The 20,660-nt window shown below is 44.7% G+C and overlaps 1 protein-coding gene across 8 annotated transcripts in view; it reads right to left on the bottom strand.

The window, feature by feature from the left end:
* The window catches only part of TSNARE1 (t-SNARE domain containing 1), a 458,033-nt gene extending 440,170 nt beyond the window's left edge, over window positions 1–17,863 (bottom strand). For 5 of the 8 annotated variants that reach the window (XM_066175253.1, XM_066175288.1, XM_066175305.1 and 2 more), the window contains exons 1-2: window positions 17,800–17,863; window positions 2,427–2,520 (exon numbers count right to left, since the gene is read on the bottom strand). The gene's annotated coding sequence lies outside the window, so the exon portion shown is untranslated. Of the gene's footprint in view, window positions 1–879; window positions 942–2,421; window positions 2,521–17,799 lie in introns of those variants that run through there. The other 3 variants (XM_066175258.1, XM_066175265.1, XM_066175280.1) reach the window with 3 other exon arrangements.
* Window positions 17,864–20,660: the final 2,797 nt, after the last annotated feature.

Raw genomic sequence — 20,660 nt, 5'->3', positions numbered from 1 at the left:
TTGGATCCGTTCTGCTCCTTGTCCCTCCAGCTGTGGGAGTCTGTTCCCACCACCTCTTTTTGGGCAAGGAGCCCTAATTCCTACATGGCCTCAGGCACTTTCATGGTTTTGAACACATCAATAACTCTGGTGACTTTGCTGCTGCAGGGATCTCCATCCCCTACCTCCACTGAGATAGCAGAACAAATGACCTCACTAGCACAGCGTCCCCTTGTAAGAAAACCCAAAAATCTGCTGCTGACCCCAGGCTCAGGGCCAGGTATTGATCTACTGGATCTTCCTGGCTCTTCCTTATCCTTCCCTGCAACTGGAAGGGTTGAGGAGAACACCACGTGTCAGTCAACCTCACAACAAAACACAAAAGAACTGAGAGGAGAAAGAAATCACTGCTCTACACAATTGAAAGAGGAGGAAAATAACTTGCAATAACAAAATAAATCTAAAAAATAAATCCACACGAAAAAAGAAAACCAAACACCCAGGAAATGAAAACAAAAGCTAAGAGGTGAATAATTCATCTAGGCAGTGTGCAGTGTCCATATTCTACCTGAATTGTTTACATGGAATGTTCATGGTTTAATCAGAACTGCTGGAACAAGAAAAAACAGAGTCGTAAGTACAACATTTATCTTGAGTAAACGAAATAGGTCTCCGGGTAAGGCATTTTCATTTAAAACAGAAAAAAAAAAAAATAGGTTGCAGTTTGTGACGTGACCAGCAAGGGGAGTCGGTGGCCAGAGCTTTGAGGGAACCACGCTGATGCAGTTTTGGGTGGAGAAAACTGAAATAAACAATTCTGAGGTAGTGACATTGATAAAACATTGAAGACTGCCAGAGGATGCTGGAGGATGATGGACAGAGAGCAGAAAACCCACTAACCTGGAAAAGAGAGAGGGCTTGAGAGATATTAGAGTAGAAAAATAATCATGTTTTGCTCAGAAATTGGACTTTCTGTCCCTGCAAGACTCAATGGAGAGCATGTAATGAAGAGCTCCTAGAGAGAAAAAAAAAAACAGGGACAAATGAAATCAAGCCAGGATGAAGCTTTGGATAAGAAAATAAGAGTTAATCTCAAAGTTCTTCAGAGTACAATATTCTGACAGTAACATGAAAAGATTTTGGCCAGTTCCTCTGGCAGCCTTGAGGAGACATCCAGGAGGGTACCAGATGTCTGGGAGAAGATGTCAGAGGACCAGGGCTGATCAGGCACCTTATCACTGAGCCCGAGAACCAGAAACAAATAGGGTAAAAAAAACATAAATAACAACTATCTAAAACAACCTTCGCAAGGAGTGGGATTTAATAATATTATCCAGCATGTAAAGCAAAACTCCAGCAGTAGGAACTCATTAGGCTCTGTATGGGGAACAGCAGCAAAATCACCGCTGCAGCTTCAGCCATGCTGGGCTCGTCAACAGCAACGGGGCCACCCTGGGCTCTGGGGACACCGGGAGGGGCACTCAGAGCTTTCCTTCCTCTGCCCCGTTAATCTCATTAACCTCGTATTTACTCTGCTGTTGGTAATTACTCAGAACGTTAATTGGCACAATTTACGCATATTATTTACTGAACGTTACAAATCTCTTCAGCTCCGGGCACGAATCGGGGCTGGAACAAGGCAGTGCTCAAAGTGCTGTGGAAAAAGGAAGTTGAGAAATAAAAACTATTTTAAAAAGTTTAAAAACACCTTTTTTTAGGACTTGTTTCAAATTTCTTCAACATCTTCAGTTTCTTCGTGCAAGATAACCAATCAATTCAGATGAATATATAAAATCCACCCATTTTGCTAGTTCCATAATAACATTCTAGCAAGGAAAAACAGACAGTAAATCAAAAAAACCCAAGAAAAGACTTATTCCCTCCTGTTAAGCTGGAGCCCAAGAAACAACTATTCCAGCCATGATACAAATTACCGTTAACGATATTCCAGGTGGGAAAAACAGATGCAGTTTAAGAAAAGTGTTATTGCGGTTAAAGAACTCCATAGGTTTTACAGACACAGTCTGTTACACCTTGAAAAATGGAACTTTCACTGACCATCTGTTCCAAGCAGAGAACATCCAGCAGCTCTGGCTTTGGCCAGAAAGCCCAGCTCAAAGTCAACATGCCATGAGCAGGGGACATCCCAGAGCTTAATATACAGCCAAGATCAAACACCAGAGGGAGAATTTGGATGGAGGTCACCCAACAGTAAGCAGTTAAAACAAGGAAACCACGGCAAGAGCAGAAGATGTCACCCAGAGGTGAACATCTGCAAGAGCAAAGACCACAGCATTTGTACACCCCCACTCCAGAGCCTCCTCTACAACATGCAGCATCACCTTCAGTGAGCTAAAAGGATATGGAGAAAACCAATCAAAATCAAAGAAAAAAAAAATGAAATGAGAAGGATTATCAAGGAAAGAAAACAGGAAAAATTACCTCACCCACAATTTTATTCTGCTGTGCTGTGGAGACACTTGTTGGGAACTTGGCAGCAATACCCCAATGGACCCAAGGCCCAGCTCAGCAGTATTGTCCCTGTTTAGATAAAAGGGGGAAAAAAAGAAAATCAGATGTGAAAAGCACAAACAGGCTTTTATCTGCTCTGTTTCCCTCAGTCTGAAGCTCAGGGATTCCCAAGACTGAGGTTTTAGCTGTATCTTTAGATTCAACTGGGAGTTTTCACACCCTGTGAATTTGTTAAACATATCCATATATTAGGCAAGCTTTGCTTTTGGCCTACACAATGTCTGTTGACAATGGAGCAAACACAAAAAGAAGGAAACAAAAGAACACTTCTTCCCTGTTTTTTTCAGGGTGCAAGCATTAGGGGATACCTAGCAAAACACAGCAAGTAATTTTCATTTTCTGCAATTTGTGATTTGACATTATTGTCATTCCCCCGTTTAGCGATGTCATATTTTATAGTCAGTATTAGCAAGTTAAACAGGATCTGAGTTTAGTACGTTTTTACTACATTTTTACTACATTTCCTACAAAAAGAAAGCCCATGCAAATATAGGGATTGCTGAGAGAGAACCACACAACTGAGAAAACCAAGTGGACCCAGACTGGGCTTTTGAACATTTTCAGGGATGGTGATTCCACCACTTCCCTGGGCACTCTGTCCAATGCTTGACCACGCTTTCAGTGAGTAATTTTATAATTTTTTTCAATCCAAACCTCCCCTGGTGCAACTTGAGGCCATTTCCTCCCATCAGGAACAGCACCCATAAGGATCCAAAAACTCAGATAACTCTGGCAACTGTAATGACATCATAAACTCATTTCCCACAAACACTTTCACAACCGCTTCTGGGGTTTTTTGCCCAATTTGGAAACTAATGCTCCAGAAAGAATTTAAGACATTTTTAATGAAGTTTATTATGCTTTAATAAAAAAATAAAAGAGAAAAGAAGAAAAAGAATGGCTTAGACAACTCAGGTAGAGGCACTTATACACTGGGCAAAGTAAGGAAATAAAAATATTGCACACTTTTTACAGCAATTATTTCTGAAAGAAATTTTTTTTAATGAAAATGTTGGTATTTTGGCCTTGTTTTAAGCAGGAGGAGCATCACCACACAGAAAACAGCCTTCCAGACTAACCAGGAAAGCCTACTGATCCCTCCTTATTTGATTACACAATCAACTTCAACACCCTCAAAAGCCAACACCTCTAAAACATGGGGAAAAATAATTATTAAGACCCTTAAAGTACAGTACTCTGAACCAGCTTTCAAAGATAGAGTAAATAAGGAAGACCTTTAAAATCTAAGACGTTGCTCAGCAGCATCTTGTCATGCCACATCACACAACACTTCCTCCTTGGTATTTCTCTGGCCAAAGGTCAAAATTCCTCTTCCCAAGAGACAAGCCTTCATATAAAAAGAGTGGTGAAACTTTTACATCCAACTAATTCAGGAGCAATCCACATCTCCAGCCTGGAGACCTTCCTACATATGATTTATTGCAATTTAAGGTGGGGAGAAAAAAATGACAAAATTTGTCTCAAATTGAGGCAGTCCTGCTCCAAGTGAAAACAGAATTATTTGTCCGGCACACAGAGTCCAGGACTGAAATCTCAAGATGTTCATGGCTGCTAAGGTAGGAGTTTTTACCACCCTCATGTAGCCTTGGGACAAGCATTTTTAAACTGCCTGAACAAGCAAAAAAAAAAAAAAAAAAAAAAACACAAACAAAAAAAAAACCACCAACCAGCAGCCATTTCATTTTTTCAGAACAAGCTACGCCATGGCACACCCCAACCTGCCAAGTGGGGGTTCAGGTCCTTAAGTGTAGAAACCTGGTGGTCCAATTTCCCATAAATATCATTATTCCCATCTCCCAGAGCACCCAAGGCAGCCTTAGGAGGACGAAAACCAATATTGAAATGATCAAAACCACACCGCATTGCACATGAGACTTCTTGCCCACCCATCTTCTCCCACCAGTTCCATCCCTGGAATTGAAGTTTTCTTCCCCAATTCAATCTTTTACTCGTGGTTTCTCCACAGCAGGGCCTCTCCTTTGTGTCCCTTTTGCATTCTCCATAAAGGAAAGCAAGAGGGACGTGATCCTTGGTTGGCATCCACTGGGAGAACTCCATCACAGGGAGGAATTAATGGCAACTCTGCCCACCTGCAGGTTTTTGGGGTGGTTTTTTTTAAGCCATCGTGTATGTAATTCACATGATGTCAGTACAGGAATATCACTCTAAGGCTCTGGAAAGTAAGGGGCGGGTTTTCCTCGTTTCTATGGTTATGAGCAATTTTAATGACCAACCTAAATAAAAAGGCTGGAAGAGAGAGAAAGTAGGAAGGAGTGAGGTGGGCGTTTAATTTTGATTGACAAGACAGAGCAGAACTAGTTAAGATCTGTCAAACGCTTGCTGAGGATCACAAATCCTCAGCACATTCCACGGCAGACAGAATTAATCTAAATGCACAGCTTTACAAAAATATTACATATCTGCTGAGATCAGAGTTCAGCATTTCAGTTGCCCCACAGAAAGCAGCTGATGTCATAACTACTAAAGGATCTAAGGTAGGGCCAGAAAAAATACATGTGTATTTTAATTATCTGTATTTGATTTTTAAGTATTAACATCTACAATGTCTTAATATGTCTTAATTTTTGTCTCTGGTCTGTATGTAAAAAATATTCATATAAAATGGCAGCATTCTCAAGATTGTTAACTAGCAAAGCAACAATTTTAAAGGTATTATCAAACGCACCACTTTGGAATCACATCTGTATCATGTGAAATGTTGTACAAATACAGACTATGGAGATAATTCCTGCAATAAGGACCTTAAAATAGGAGACTGAACGCAGAAGGAGTTGACTGAACACAGATTTGATGGGAAATTTCAGGAAACACAATCTGGAAAGACAAAAACACTGGCATGACAGTCAGCTGTGATGTTCCCTGAAGATACACCACCAAAAAAAAAAAAAAGCTTCAGAGAAAATTAAGAACATTCCTACAAATGAAATCATCAAGAAGAAAGAAGAATGGAGAGGTAGAGACTTGGAGAATTTCAAAGTCAGATGCAGAGTTTCATGACCTTGGAGGGAAGAATCAGTATCTCAACAAGGCACAAGCCAGCAGGAGAAGACTAAACCAGCATCTTGTGTTTAAGGCCAGGGAGAAGCAGGATGCACCAAAGGACAGACACAAAGAAGATTCAAGATGTGCCTGAACCAAACTTGAAAGCTGTTTTTCTTGTACTCCCTTGGCTCTGTTGGGATGCAAGCAGGACACAGTGATCTTCACAGGGCTACACACCCATGAGCTTTGCTATTTTATCAAATTACGTTAGAATTTTAGGGAGAAAAAAAAAATTCAGCAAGAGAGGATGAGGTTACAAAAGAGGGAAGTCAACAGCTCCTGAGATGCCTGCCAACAGGATCTGCACTTAAAGCATGCAGTTTTGGCAGAGAACATTCTCAAAATCTGATATTTAAAAGTCTCATGGTGCTGGAACGTGTAATTAAAGTAGAAGGATACAAGTGAACCAAGATCTGATCAACACAGACTTGTATTGAAGTCAGAATGTGTTCCCACAGAGTCTCAGCCACCTGGTTCTTCCATGCTTCATTCAAAGAGAGAAAAATTAGCTACCAACTACTTTTATTCCCACTCAAAATCATCCCTCTCCAGCCTCTAAAAGGGATGGATTTGTAACAATCTTTAAGAGTTAAAAAAATCCAAACAAACTCTAAAACTCACAAGTTGTTTAATTTACTGCCACTTTCCAATTCTAGAGCAACATATTTGTTGTGATATGAACTTTTGTGATACGAAGGAAACAAAGAATAATGAAAACACCTACAATTTTGTTCTTGCTCCTCAAGAACTGGAATAAATGAAAGAATTCAAACCCTTCATTGAGAAAAGCCCTGAGGAGGGGAAGGACTTGGGGATATTGGTGGATGGGAAGCTTGACATGACATTTTAAATGGCAATGTGGCTGCACCATCCCTGGAAGTGTCCAAAGCCAGGCTGGACAGGGCTTGGAGCATCCTGGTCTACTGGAAGGTGTCCCTGCCCATGGCAGAGGGTTAGAATTTGATGATCTTTCATATCCCTTCCAACCCAAACTGTTCTAATATTACATGAATTTACTACTGTTTCCCTCCCAGTAGTGCCAACACGAACTCAATATCCTAGAAAATAAACAAAAAAAAAAGCCAACAAAAATTAGGAATTCATATGTGATCTGATTTCCCACTGCAAAGTTTCCAACAGCCAAGCTGTCCATCACCAAGTTGAAGAGGAAAGTCAAAGCAGTGTGGAATCAGCTGGCACAAGCTCATTTTTTTACTAGGTAATGCCTCGAAACCTCCCAAACCAACTCTGCTGCCATCAGAGCCACCTCTTCCTTGGACAGCGCCCAGGAACTACTCGCAAATGAAATCCAACCGAATTTATTGCTTCTGTAAGCCTGGAAATTTCAGTTACAGAGGTGACATGACATTTTGTTTCGCCAATGCTAATCTAATACCTTTTTAAAGGTGCATACGTTTCACCCTGTTGGCTTCCAACACTGAATTACCAGTTCTGCTAAGCTTCAGAATAAATGAGACGAGCGTGGCCTCCAGGCGAAATCCCTTTGCTGTAATCTTTATTCAAAACACACCGCTCCGGAGCCTTGCATGCATTGCCAAAAATCGCCCTGAGGTTTGCTCTTAAGATGGCAATTTGCATATCAACATTTTTCTGCAGAGCTTACCCAATGTCCCCGCTATTATTTTAATACTCTGCTGTGGGCGGCCCCCTGAGCAGCTCACAGAAGTGCAGGCTAAAAATATTCCTGCCTTCCCCACCGGCTCCACACATGACCACAGCGAGCGCCGGCTTGGATGCAAAACCAGCACTGATGGCATCCACCCGCCTCTCCAGGAGGATGTGCAGGCTCCAAGGTGCTCAAAAAAACATGGCAAGAAGGAGAAAAGTAGCTCTGCATGGATGGAGGAAAAATGCACAGGCGCTGGAGGAGGAAGAGCGCAGAAAGAGCTGGTTCTACAAGGGAAGCAGGAGAGGTTTACCCGCGTGTGAGACATTCCTGGGAAAACACATAAAGAGGTAATAAAGCAGGTGAGGGAGGCACCACCTGGGATATGAATTTAGAATGATGCTGAACAGAGGAAGGGGAAGAATTCTCAAGCACACAACAGGAGCGATGCCGGGCAGACACGAGCACAGCCTGATTCATGCCCCAGAAGGGAGATCCCAATCCCGCTGGCAGCACCGTACTCATGACAGCGCACAAAAAATCATGGATTGCAGGTTTTTCTCCTATCCCTCCTCCCCCTTGCCCAGCACACCCCAGGCTCAGAGGTTGTAATTATTTCTGGCAAGGTGTAAACAGGTCGGGGAAATGAAACGGAAAACTGGAGCTATTTATGAGATGCCACGCCAGGAGTCGGCATCAGAGCCCGGCTACCAAATCAGCGAGTGCAAGATGACCCTGGTCTGCTCAGGAGAACAACTCTGCAAAGTGGCTTGCAGCCAGCCAGGCAAAACGACCAGCCTCAGTCTGTCCAGGATGGTGAGTTAACGGAAACAGAGGGTGGAGAAACACCAGAAGACATTTCTCCAGCCAACAAGGGATTTATCATGATGCTGGTAGGCTTCAAGATGATGTCCATTGAGATGACATCCACTCACGACAACCAACTGCCACTCTGGGGTGTGGGAGAGGAGCAAGGAGGGTATCAAGTCCACGAGTCTCCCTCCACCAAAGTTGTAGAGGAAAGCAGCCAAGGGACCCATCTGCCTGGAACTGTTCCAGGCCAGATTGGACAGAGCTTGGTCTACTGGAAGGTGTCCCTGCCTACAGCAGGGGGATTGGAACAAGGTGATCTTGAAGGTCCCTTCCAACCCAAACCCTTCTGTGATCTGCATGTAAATGACCAGTGGAGACCACTCATCCCCTTACCCTGCAGGACACCACTTGCTTCCAAGGAATTGGATTATTGCCCTAACCCAGGAAGAACCACAGATTTTGAAAAGCAATTTCCTTTCTGCTGGTGGAGAAAAGCAGCAAAAGCCAAACCAGGAGGAGGATCTCACACCCCAACGGGGCTGAAAGGAGCCAGCAGCATCTCAAGCCCACAAAGCAGCCACCGAGGAAAATTCAAAAACACTCTTTGGTCTCCCCAGGAAGGAAAGAGATGGTCAAATTCAAGAAGTACAGGCAGAGAGGCAGTGAGTGCACCTGGGGATAGCAGGATGTTCAGACTATTTTCTGCACATACTCCTTATATTTTGTGCTCAAATGCCTCACAAACAGGACTAGGATGCATAACTCTGTTTCTGAGATTATACTTAAATTCTAATTAGTTTTTAAAAGGATGGCAAGCACAGTGCAGTAGAAACAGAACTGGCCAAAGAGAGAAGAGCAACCCTGAAGACCTCAGAGCCTGTGGGATATCTCTGTATATGACAGGAAACAAAGGTACACCAGAACAATGTGCAAAGAAATAGAAATTTAAAAAAAAAAAAAAAAAAAAAAAAAAAAAAAAAAAAAAAAAAAAAGCAGACCATGGTTTCCATGCACAGGGAAGAGGACCTTGACAATTAATTTCCCAGTATTCCCATAAGAGGTAAAAAAACAGCCAACCCACCAGAATTCTAGTTTCACAACTACCCTATGTTTGGGACAAAGGAGACAAAACCTGAGAAGTTGCGGATGTCCCATCCCTGGATGTGTTCAAGGCCAGGTTGGATAGGGCTTAGAGCAACCTGAGATAGTGGAAGATGTCCCTGCCCATGGCAGGGGGTTGGAATTACGTCCCTTCCAGCCCAAACCATTCTAGGATCCTATGAAACCCACCTGCTTCAGCTCTGAAGATCATCAACAGGAAAATATCTGCAGTGAGACCCTCAGTTTGCTTTTTCAAATTCAAAGGTGTCCTGTTTTACACAAAAAATGTAATCCTGCTTTCACCACTTGCTAAGATGTCTCTCCAGGCAGCTGGTTTGGGCACTTGGCTAGGACAGAATCTATTACATTTTTAGAAAAAAACCCCATAGCTATGAAACCTCCCCATGGTGCATGATCAAAACTAAGGAGGGCTTTGGAAAGCACACAATTGTTCTTTAAAATAGAAGTGTCAAAAAGCTTTGGACAGCATTCTCAGGCTTCCACACCCACATTTTGCCACCTTCTATATCTTTGAGCATTTGCTGTTAATGGAAGCTGAAGGACCTCGACACTGAGAAATTGAACCTCTAACATGCAGCAGCCTCAACACAATTGAAACACCACTATTTTAATTATTTTACAGTTTTACCACATTTATCATTAGTAAAAGTAGATTTAGTAAAATGACTTTATTTTTTACCATCGCTGCAGCTCTGGATAGCCTTAAAACCTTCATGGGATGGTCTGTAAGAGGATGGGGGAGCATCAGGAGGTTGGACAAACTTCCCTTATCACAGCTATGAGTATTCACCATGGCCTCATCCTGCCCACATCAATCCCACAGCGACTTTGGCAGAGAAAAGACTAAAATTTTCAATTCTTTAAAACAAAGGTGAAAAAAACCAAAGACATAAGCAAACAAAACCACAGTCAGTATTATTATATATATTTGAATTTTATATATATGGTTCTTATGCACTACATTATAGAAATTAGTTGTTAATAATATACATATATTTGTAAGCTTAATTTTTCATACTTTTTCACTGAGCATCCACAACCTGCAGCAGAATATTTGATGGGACTGAGATTAGGGTCACCCCAGCAGTGACAGGCACTTGGGTAAGGGAGCACCTGGAGATTACCAGGCACAGAACAGAAGACATCAATACATTTGGGGAAGGTAAATCATATCTCAAACTATCTAACACTATGTCTAACTTGTATAAATCAGGTATTTTAGAACTTAGGAGATTCTTGTGAGAGTCCAGAAAGTGGATAGTGCACAAGGGGTCACAAATGAAATGTTTTTGCGGGGAAAAAATACAGTGAAAAGCTGTATTAAGGTTTTGCTCTTGATTCAGTTTGCACGAAGGAAAATCTGAAGACCTGCAGCTTCCAACAAGAATTTCTGTCACGTACAGGGTTACATGAAACAAGGTGTTACCCAGCACTGCTCCCACAGCCTCAACAACCTCCCCCACCTCCAGATGCACGGCAGCATTTTCATCTCCAAAATTAGAAGAACTTGGAGCATGGTGAACATCTCCACGCTGGAACATGGGATGATGCAAAGCATTTGCTAATAATTCAGCTCAAACTTAATTGCAATTACCTGCAGCAAGTTGCAACCACTGCTCCCTCTGATCCTGAACAGTTCCCACCCCTGGAGTGTCCACGGCCAGGCTGGATGGAGCTCTGAGCAGCCTGGTCTGGTGGAAGGTCTCCCTGCCCATGGCAGGGGGCTGGAATGAGAATGTTCCTGAAGGTCTCTTCCAACCCAAACTGTTTGATGATTTAATTAACCTAAAATTTAAGTGACTATTCCACAAGTTATAGATCCAGCGAGGCATCATCCAAATCTTCCCTAAACAGCCCAAGAAGGTTTTGTTCCTCTAAGATTCCCCAAAACTGAGGCACAGGAGCTGGGCAGGCAGCACCACTGCATGAGGGCTGTGGTCACAGTCATGAGATGTCACATGTCAGTAAATCATAGAATCACAGAATGGTTTGGGTTGGAAGGGACCTTAAAAATCACCTCATTCCAAACCCCTGCCACGGGCAGGGACACTTTCCACTTGACCAGGTTGCTCAGCTCCTTCAGCTTGAAGCCATTTCCCCCTTGTCCCATCACAAAAAAAATTAGGGAATTTCAAAGTGGGGGAGGAAAGATTAAGAAAAACAGCATTCCTGGTCGTGTATGGGATTTTTCACAAAGCAGTCATTAATAGCAAGTTTGGAAGCTCCCTCATACCATATTTGAGTCTGTGGCATCTCACACAGACAAGAAATGGGTTAATCCAAAAATCTGGGTCGTAACACCTCCAAATTTGCCTGGTTTTTCACATGTAAAAAAATAAAGGAGGCACCTCCCTCCTCCACGCAGAAGCATCAGAAGAAGATTCATTATAAATGGAAAAAAAAAAAAGCAACAGGTTTCAGCAATGAGCATGATCAAAGTCTCTCGTGGAAGAAGAAAATGTTTTATTTTACAGAAATAAGAACTATGGCAACAGCTCCTGAATAAAATCCTACAGCACGGCTGTCTCCTGCACTCCTTTACTCCATGCACCAGATGATGGAGGAGTCCTACAAGGGGAAAAAAAATACATGGCCAAGTTATTCATGACTAGAATGACAATAAATGTACGCAGAGAGGAGAAGGAGGACTAATAAAGTCCTCAATAACCTCAAAAAATCTTATTTTTGCAATGCCTGGCTTTGCAGCAGGGGGGACGGCAGAGCAAGAACAAAACAAACACTACCCAGTGAAGAACATCAAACATTTTGCAGTTATTTTCTGCTTTTATTTAAGGAAGAGATGATAGAGAGAGGGAAGAAATCATCACCTAACTCAACATCAATATTTACTTCCAAAAAAAGGAATTTTTCAAAAAATATAGGTATTGCAGCCAAGTTTGGCTTTATTCAAGGAGAAGCTGGAAAATATTTTCCAGATTTTGCTTATAGATGAACTGCCAACACACCTAAACAGCCCTTGGGAGAGCTTTTCCCCACAGCTCTGCATCCCAGAAACAAAAAAAATTCAAAAACACCTGCTGATACATATTTCTCTCTTATTTTTTGTACCCATCTTCAGGATACATTTAAAAAGCAACTGATCATCAGTGCAATCTTTGCTTTTCTAATGGACACAAAAAACGTGCATTAAAAAAAAAAAAGATAAACCATCCTGTCCTTTTTTTTATTTTAGTTAAATGCTATTTTTTTCCATCATCAGAAACACTGCAGAGATGTGCCCATGCACTGCAACAAAGAGATGGCACCTGCCTACTGAATTTCCTGACTAGTGACACTTTGAAGAAAAAGAGTTTTAAATAGAAACCTCCCTGCAAGTGTTAAATCAGATTAATTTAACTCTTGCGTTATTTTAATCTTAGATGCCACCATTTGCAAGGGAAGCAGAATTAAAAAAAAATAGGGAGTAGGATTCTTATCTTGACCATATTCTTTGGGAAATACAGTGTATTATTAAAAACCACAAATAGCCTTTCTGACAGCAAAACACAGACACTTCTGGCTCTTTTGCAGCAGGAAAAGAGCACTAATATTTTATGAAGCTTCCTGTGCAGTCAGCACCAAGTGAAGGGCAAAGCTTTCCTCCAGCCTTGTGGTGCCCAAAGCCGCTGCCAAAAACACCAACGCCAGTTTGGGGCCACGCTCTGGATTTGCACATGGCAAGAGGTGTTCTGCAAAATACAATGCACTTTGAAAGGTTGGTCACGCTGCTGAGGAAGAAGTTCTGCAGCATTTCCCCTGCAAACACCATCGTGGAGGTACAATCTGATACTCCAGTTGTGAGTTAGGCTCACACTTAACTAGCTGGATTAAATTTAGGCTGAGCGGATCATGTCACAGGAAAATACACACACATTCTAACGGTCAGGAATCATGGAATGGTTTGGGCTGGAAGGGACATTAAAGATCATCCAGTCCCAGCCCCTCTCCACGGGCAGGGACACCTTCCACTATCTCAGGTTGCTCCATGCCCTGTCGAACCTGGCCTTGGACACTTCCAGGGATGTGATAGCCACAGCTTCACTGGAAAACTTGTGCCAGGGACTCCCCACCTTCACAATAAGGAATTTCTCTCTAATATTGAATCTAAACCTGCTCTCTGGCAGTGGGAAGCCATTCCCCTTTGTTGTACCACTCCAGGCCCTTGTCCCAAGACCCTCTCCAGCTCTCTTGGACCCACTCCAGGCACTGGAAGGGGCTTTTATACCCTCCTTGGAGCCTTCTCTTCTCCAGGGTGAACATCTCAGCTCTCCCAGCCTGGCTCCAGAGCAGAGGGGCTCCAGCCCTCTGATCACCTTGGTGCCTCCTCTGGACTTGCTCCAGCAGCTCCATGTCCTTCCTGTGCTGGGGAACCCAGAGCTGGAGGCAGCTCTGCAGGTGGGGTTTCACCTGAATGGGGCAGAGGGGCAGAATCCCCCCTTCAGCTGCTGCCCACCCTGCTTTGGATGAACCTAGGACATGTTTGGATTTCTGGGCTCCAAGTGCACGTGGCTGGGTCATGTCCAGCCTCTCATCCACCTCCAAGTCCTTCTCTACAGGGCTGCCTTCAACCTGTTCACCCCCAGCCCAGACACCAGAAGTCAAAACACATGACCAACCATGCCCTGGGTGGAAAGATTCAGTCATCCACGTAGCCTTCCATCCATCCATCCTCACTGGGATCAAACCTGGACACAGGTCCTTTCCAGTGCAAGCAGCCTTTGCCCTGACAACGATGACTCCAACCCTGAATAAAACAGAGGCTCCTCCTGCCCACCTAAAAACCCTCAGGTGTCACCAATTTCCAGCCCTCGGAAGCACCAGCAACCCTTGGAAGGTCCATAAACACCCAAGTGAGAGCCACCCAGCTCACCCCACAGCACAAAGTAGGTGAACTGCAGGAAGGAAGATAATAAAAATGTGAAAAGTAAATTGAAAGTTTTCAACAGCTCATTCCACTTTCGTCAAGCAGAATGTGTTTATGGTACAGGCAGGGAATCAAAAGTATTATTTTTATCTTGATATTATTTACCCTTTCACACTTGCTCTTTAAATATTCCTGAAATCCCAGAACAACAAACAATTTAAAATACCATTTTTTATATCTATAGATATATATAGATATTTATAAAGAAGGGGAAGCATAGACTCATTCATTTTCAGCTTCCCTCTCTTTTCTTTATTTTCAATGACATTTTAAGTGCTGTAATATCAATGAGAAAATTTATCAAGACACCAAATATTTATTTCTCCTCTACTCCCAGTAAAGATTCTCCAAATTCAGAGTAGGCAGGCAGACCTGGTCACACCAGAGGGATGTGTGATCAGGAGTAAATGGTAAGAGGTTTAAAATATTTTAAATAAATAAGCAAATAAATAAGGAGAGCTGTGAGAAAATTAATGAGGTTGCTTGCACAAGAGAGGATGGGAATAAAATATCGTAATATTGAAATCTTTGTTCGAACAGTGTCTTTAGCCAATCTCAACTAAATAACTTAGAGAATCACAAAACACTTCAGGTTGGAAGGGACCTTTAGGTTCATCCAGTTCCAACCCCTGCCAGAGGCAGGGACACCTTCCATGTGTCCCAGGTTGCTCCAAGTCCCATCCAATCTGGCCTTGAACATTTTCAGGGATTTCAGGCATCCACAGCTTCTTTGGACAACCTGGTTCATTGCCTCACCACCCTGTAACTCTTGCTTTAGACACAGTAACAGATGGAAACAGGGAGAGAACCTGGATCAGAAGCCTGGATCAAGCAGGACACGTGGCTGCACTGATCAGCCTCTCCCATGTCCATCAAAGCTGCATTAGTGCTCAAGCTAATTTTTAGTTGCATTAATAAGCAAAAGCAAACTTGGAGGCCTTGGAGGCCTTGGAGAGTTCAAGAAGAGGGATTTGTTGCATAGATGACCACTGGAAAGTGGGAATCAGCACATTCAACACCCTAGAAGAAATCCAGGAACCAGCCTGAGGATGAGAGGGAAAAGGATGTTGCAGCTGGCAAAGATGGCAGAGCAGGAAGGCAACAAGAGGGGTCAGACAGCAATGCCCTGACACATCAGGGATTTAAAAACCTGAATTTGCATCAACACAAACAAAAGGGATTTTTCCAGAAGGGCAGGGGGTGAGAAGACAAGGGAGAATGTCATTGAGCTAAATGAGGGTAGATTTAGATTGGATTTTAGGAAGAAATTCCTTACTGACAGAGTGGTGAGGCCCGGGCACAGGCTGCCCAGAGAAGCTGTGGCTGCCCCACCCCTGGAAGTGCCCAAGGCCAGGTTGGACAGGGCTTGGAGCAGCCTGGGACAGTGGAAGATGTCCTTGCCCATGGCACAGGAGTGGAACTGGATGGTGTTTAAGGTCCCTTCCAACCCAACCCATTCTGTGATCCTATGATTCACACTCCAGGAAACATCCAGAGTTCAGTCTGGAGAGAAGATGGAAAAAGGCATCACAGCTGGAGAAGACAGTGGAGCAGGAGAGCATCAAAGGGTCAGACAGTAGCTGGCCTGAGTCAGTGGTGACTTAAAGACCAGAAACACCTGCTGGGACACTTGGACAACAGCAGAGCAGGACAGGGCCCTGTATGTTCACAGCCCCACTGCAAAGGGAACAACCAGCCTGGAAAAAGGCATAAATTCTTGATAAAGTATAAACCTTATTGTTAAACAACAACAACAAAAGAAAAAAAAAAAAGGTGGGGGATAACCCTCATATTTTAGTCAATCCTTCCCACTCCACAGCACACAGCCAATAAAAATTTAGCATTCAGTCTGCTGAATCCTAAACCCTTTGTGCAGAATGAAGCACAAAGCAAAACTTTGAGGCAACCACCCCACGCAAGGGTTTGGAAACAAACATCTCTTTGTTCCTGCAGCACTCCCAGACACAAGGATGCACCTCGAGCTTCAAAATGACACAGAAAACTTCAAGTGCTAACAAGCAGAGGGTTCTGCAGGGCGTATGCAGCGTGCTGGTGGCAGAATGAAAGGTGCTTTTAGCTTTCCAAACCCTCTGCTTTTTGATTTGCACACAAAGACACCGAGCAGTTCCATGGGAACACGAGGTTTCCCCGGCAAAGTCCACTCCGGTGCCAGATGCCGGAGGTTAATTGTACCCCACAGCTCGGGGGAGCTTTTATTAAAAGCTTCAAACCACAAACACTTTTCCAAGTACAAAAGCAATCAAAAAAAAAGTTTCTGCAGTCAGCCGAAGGCCACTGCAGAAAGTGGCGCTTTGTACATTTAAAAGTGGTTTTATTTCCTCTCCCTGTACTTCCAAATCCATCCCACTGCCTCAAGTTCATGAATTAGCCTGGAAGGGGGAAAAAATAATAAGTAAACAACATAATGTCCTCTGTGAGGTTAAAACTGAGCCAAAACCTGGCAGGTAACAACCCAGGAGCAGCTGCCAACGTTGTTGTTGTTCTGGAAATCAAGAAGTCAGGGTTTCTTCGGGACAGTGGCAAACTGGGTACAGGGACAACCCATCCTCACCCAGTCACCAGTGACGTGGGACACAGGTGTGGTGCACAGCACTCTCACATGTGTCCCCCCCCGCTCACAGCCCTGGGCAAGGCCAGCTGTGTCCCCAAATCACCCACTACACACATAAAACGCCATGCAACAGCAGCCAGACCCCAATTTTCACCCACAGCCCCTGAGCCAGCCCAGTCCCTATATCACAAACCCCCAGCTTGTGCCAGCCCAGCTCTGTCCCGATGTTACGCTCTGCTCCCTGTGCCAGGCCAGCCCTGTCCCCATGTCACAACCCCCTGTGCTAGCCCTGTCCCCTCGTCAGATGCACACCCTAAACTATGCCAGGCCAGCCCTGTCCCCATGCCACACACATACCCCCTGTGCCAGGCCAGCCCTGTCCCCAAGTCACACACACACAGAGCTGTCCCCGTGTCACACACACCCAGGCCAGCCTGCCCCATGTCACACACACGCAAAGTGCCAAGCCAGCCCCATCCCCACCTCACACACACACAGAGTGCCAGGCCATCCCTGTCCCTGTGTCACACCCATTCACAGTGCCAGGCCATCCCTGTCCCCATGCCACACACACAGTGCCAGGCCACCCCTGTCCCCATGTCACACACACACAAAGTGCCAGGCCATCCCTGTCCCCGTGTCACACCCATTCACAGTGCCAGGCCATCCCTGTCCCCATGTCACACACACAGTGCCAGGCCACCCCTGTCCCCATGTCACACACACACAAAGTGCCAGGCCATCCCTGTCCCCGTGTCACACCCATTCACAGTGCCAGGCCATCCCTGTCCCCATGTCACACACACAGTGCCAGGCCACCCCTGTCCCCATGTCACACACACGCAAAGTGCCAGGCCATCCCTGTCCCCGTGTCACACCCATTCATAGTGCCAGGCCATCCCTGTCCCCATGTCACACACACACAAAGTGCCAGGCCATCCCTGTCCCCGTGTCACACCCATTCACAGTGCCAGGCCATCCCTGTCCCGGTGTCACACACATGCACCAGTCCCCGTGTCACACAAACCCCCAGAGCCAGGCCAGCCCCGTCTCCGTGCCACACAGACCCAGTGCCACCCCTGTCCCCTCGGTCCCAGCCCGTGTCACCCCCCTGTCCCCACGGCAGGACCGGCGCGCGCCCCTCACCTGCCGCCGTGCGCCCGTCACCGCCGGCACCCAAACATCACGTGACCGCCGCGGCCCCGCCCGCCGCGACCACGTGTCCCTCCCTCCCCCCCCATCGTTGTAGTCCTCATCCCGCAGGTGTCGCCGGCCTCTCTCCCCTTTTCGGACTGCAACTCCCACAGTGCACCGCGACGTAGCGTTCCGTCCCTTTCACCCGGCAACCAATCGCCGGAGGAGACGGCCCGAGGGGGCCCCGCCCACCTCCCCTCAGCACCACCCCCTTCAGGGCGCGGCCCGGGGCCGCCCCTCAGGAGCCGCCCCAGGGGGTGTTCGCTGTTCCACGCCCTCCTGATCCTCGCTGCCCTCGTCACCTTCTCCTTCCTCTCGGAGGAACCCGAGGAACGGCTGAGGGAGCTGGGAGTGTTTATTCTGTAGAAAGGGGTCTCAGGGGCCGCCTCATCGCTCTGCAACTCCCTGGCAGGAGGGTGTTGCTGGGAGAGGGGTTAGTCTCCTCTCCCAAATAACAAGAGCTAGCGAAAAAAGAAACGACCTCGAGTTGCACCAGGGGGGATTCAAGTTGGATATTAGGAAAAAAATTTTTCGCTGGAAGGCTGGTCAAGCATTGTGAAGGGCAAGTAGTGGATTCACCTTTCCCTGGAAATGCCCAAATAAAGTGTGGATGTGGCACTTGGGGACAGGGTTTAGTGGTGAGTTTGGCAGTACTGGGTGAATGGTTGGACCCACTGATCTTTCAGGTCTTTTTCAACCTTAATGGTTCCATGATTCTCTGACAGGTCTGTGCCCTCCCTCGTAGTCACACAATGCCGAGGGCACTGCTCACAGAAATAAATTAACAAACCCCACCAACTTGCTGCTACTAAAGCCACTAATTCTCTCCAAAACACCACAAATTGCAGCCCAGGACTGGAGGTTGACCCAGCCAAAGGGCTTTGATAGAGCAGTCTGGAGTACAACTGTACCTGAGAGGAGTTTGCTTTTTATTTGCCAAGCGACAGCAGCTTTATGTGGTGGCTGGCTTGCAAAAGGAGTTATAAAGAGGATTTTCTTGATAGAGCCTTTAACCAACAATTCATTTTAACAAGGGACTGACAAGCCAGCTGCCTGTACAGAAATGGAGTTCTGCACCAGTAGCCCTGTTAAAAAAAGCTTTGAAAGGGCTGAGGGGCCACCTGAGCCTCCATAAACTTCAGGGTTTTACAGCACCGAACTGCTATCGGAGTAGTTTCCTCCATCTTTTGCTGCATTGATAATCATTTATTTCTGTGGACTCTGAGGAAAATCCCTTAGGAGAAGGGACATAAAAATATACTGATAACGAAATACAGCTGTCTGCTTGTCGTCTGCAAAATCCTCTGACTACAGCTCCATGTGCAACGCCCTATGTCTTGCTGGGTGGGTTCTGGTTTGTTTTTTTTTTTTGTGGGGGAGGAAGAGTGAGTTAATCTTGCAAGAAGTATAGATTACATTTCAAAAACCACTGTGAAAATTTTGCAGTAATTTTCAGCACAAATCATATTTACCTCCAGCATGAGTTTCATGAAAGTAACTAAGAAAAGAAATATATAAACACGTGCCAACATAAAACAGCCCAAGTATTCCAAGGGACAGCATTCATAAAAATTACAGTGGGATAAATCTCATATGACTGCTTTGGTTTGCAGGCTGCATCTTGCTGGTTTTGCATTTTGGAGCTGGAGAAATACTGCTTAATCAATACGTGCGTTATTCATACAATAATAATGCTGCACATTCTCTTGGGACATTTTTCTTCTGAGGAATTTGAGCTGTTGCAAACCTTCTCATTGTGTGCAGCAGGGCTGGTCCTTGTTATTAACAGCTGCTTATTGATCTGTAACAGCCTTTAGAAACACCGAGGGTGGGTTTTTTGGCATGGCGTGGAAGTCAGTTCTTTTGCATAAGCAAGGCGAGGCGTTGTGCGTCATTAAGATGTTGCTTTCTCTGAATTTAGGGGCAAAAAAACCAAATAATTAACAGCTTTGTTCCATCCCACAGTGATAACATCTATAAATCTGAAAATTTAGAGTCAGCTGTATGGAAACCAAAAGCTCCAGGGGCCAAAATTTTATTAAAACAGCTTAATCTTCATGTTTCTCATCTTTTAGTGGGAGGTGGTTGCCCATTTGCCAGCTGCTGTGCGGCGTTTCCCAAGGTGGAAGCAGCGATTTTGTTCCACATGAACAAAACTCGTGGGGGTCAGATCTGTGAACCTGGAGGGGTTTGGGAAATGTGACTTGGGGGTGAAGTTGTCACTGGGTTTCTGCTTTGGAAAACTGCCCCCATTCCTCTGTGCAGATGAAATGGAGGATCTCTAATGAAATTTAAATAAACTCAGCTGTGATGCTTTCACCTCATCCCTGCTGGGGTGATTACGCCTTAGGTTGGCTGTGTCTCTAGGGAATTTCTTCCACTCCTTGGAAGGAGTTTCCTTTTGGCTCACAGGTTTATTTTGTGAATCATCTTAAATCATAACGTCTTAATAGCTGGGCTATTGAAGTATTTATGGAAAGGTAATCCAATTGTTTATCCTCTTGGTTACTTTTCTACAAAGCAGGAGAACCCAGACAAATAACTTGCATTAAATAAAGTGGAGGTTTTAGGTTATAATTTGGATTATGTTCTTAACATCAGGTATATAATCTAATGTGCTATTTACTTCTCTCCTGTTTTGGATTGACTGGGAGAGTTGATAAATTCAGAAAGAGTGAGGTAACTAAAAAATATGTCACAAGAAAGTGTCAGTGAGTGCCTAATTTATCCCATTAGGACACAGATGTAAACACAGAAGCAAAGCCATCAGGTAAGAAAATGATCAGCTTTTTGGATATTTGTCCGAAGTATGT

This window comes from Chamaea fasciata, unplaced genomic scaffold (assembly GCF_029207755.1).
Source record: "Chamaea fasciata isolate MVZ Bird 193981 ecotype frontalis unplaced genomic scaffold, bChaFas1.0.hap1 SCAF_1, whole genome shotgun sequence".
NCBI classification, from domain to species: domain Eukaryota; kingdom Metazoa; phylum Chordata; class Aves; order Passeriformes; family Sylviidae; genus Chamaea; species Chamaea fasciata.
The sequence above is the reverse complement of the archived record's forward strand: the minus strand, read 5'-3'. Positions and strand labels throughout refer to the sequence as shown.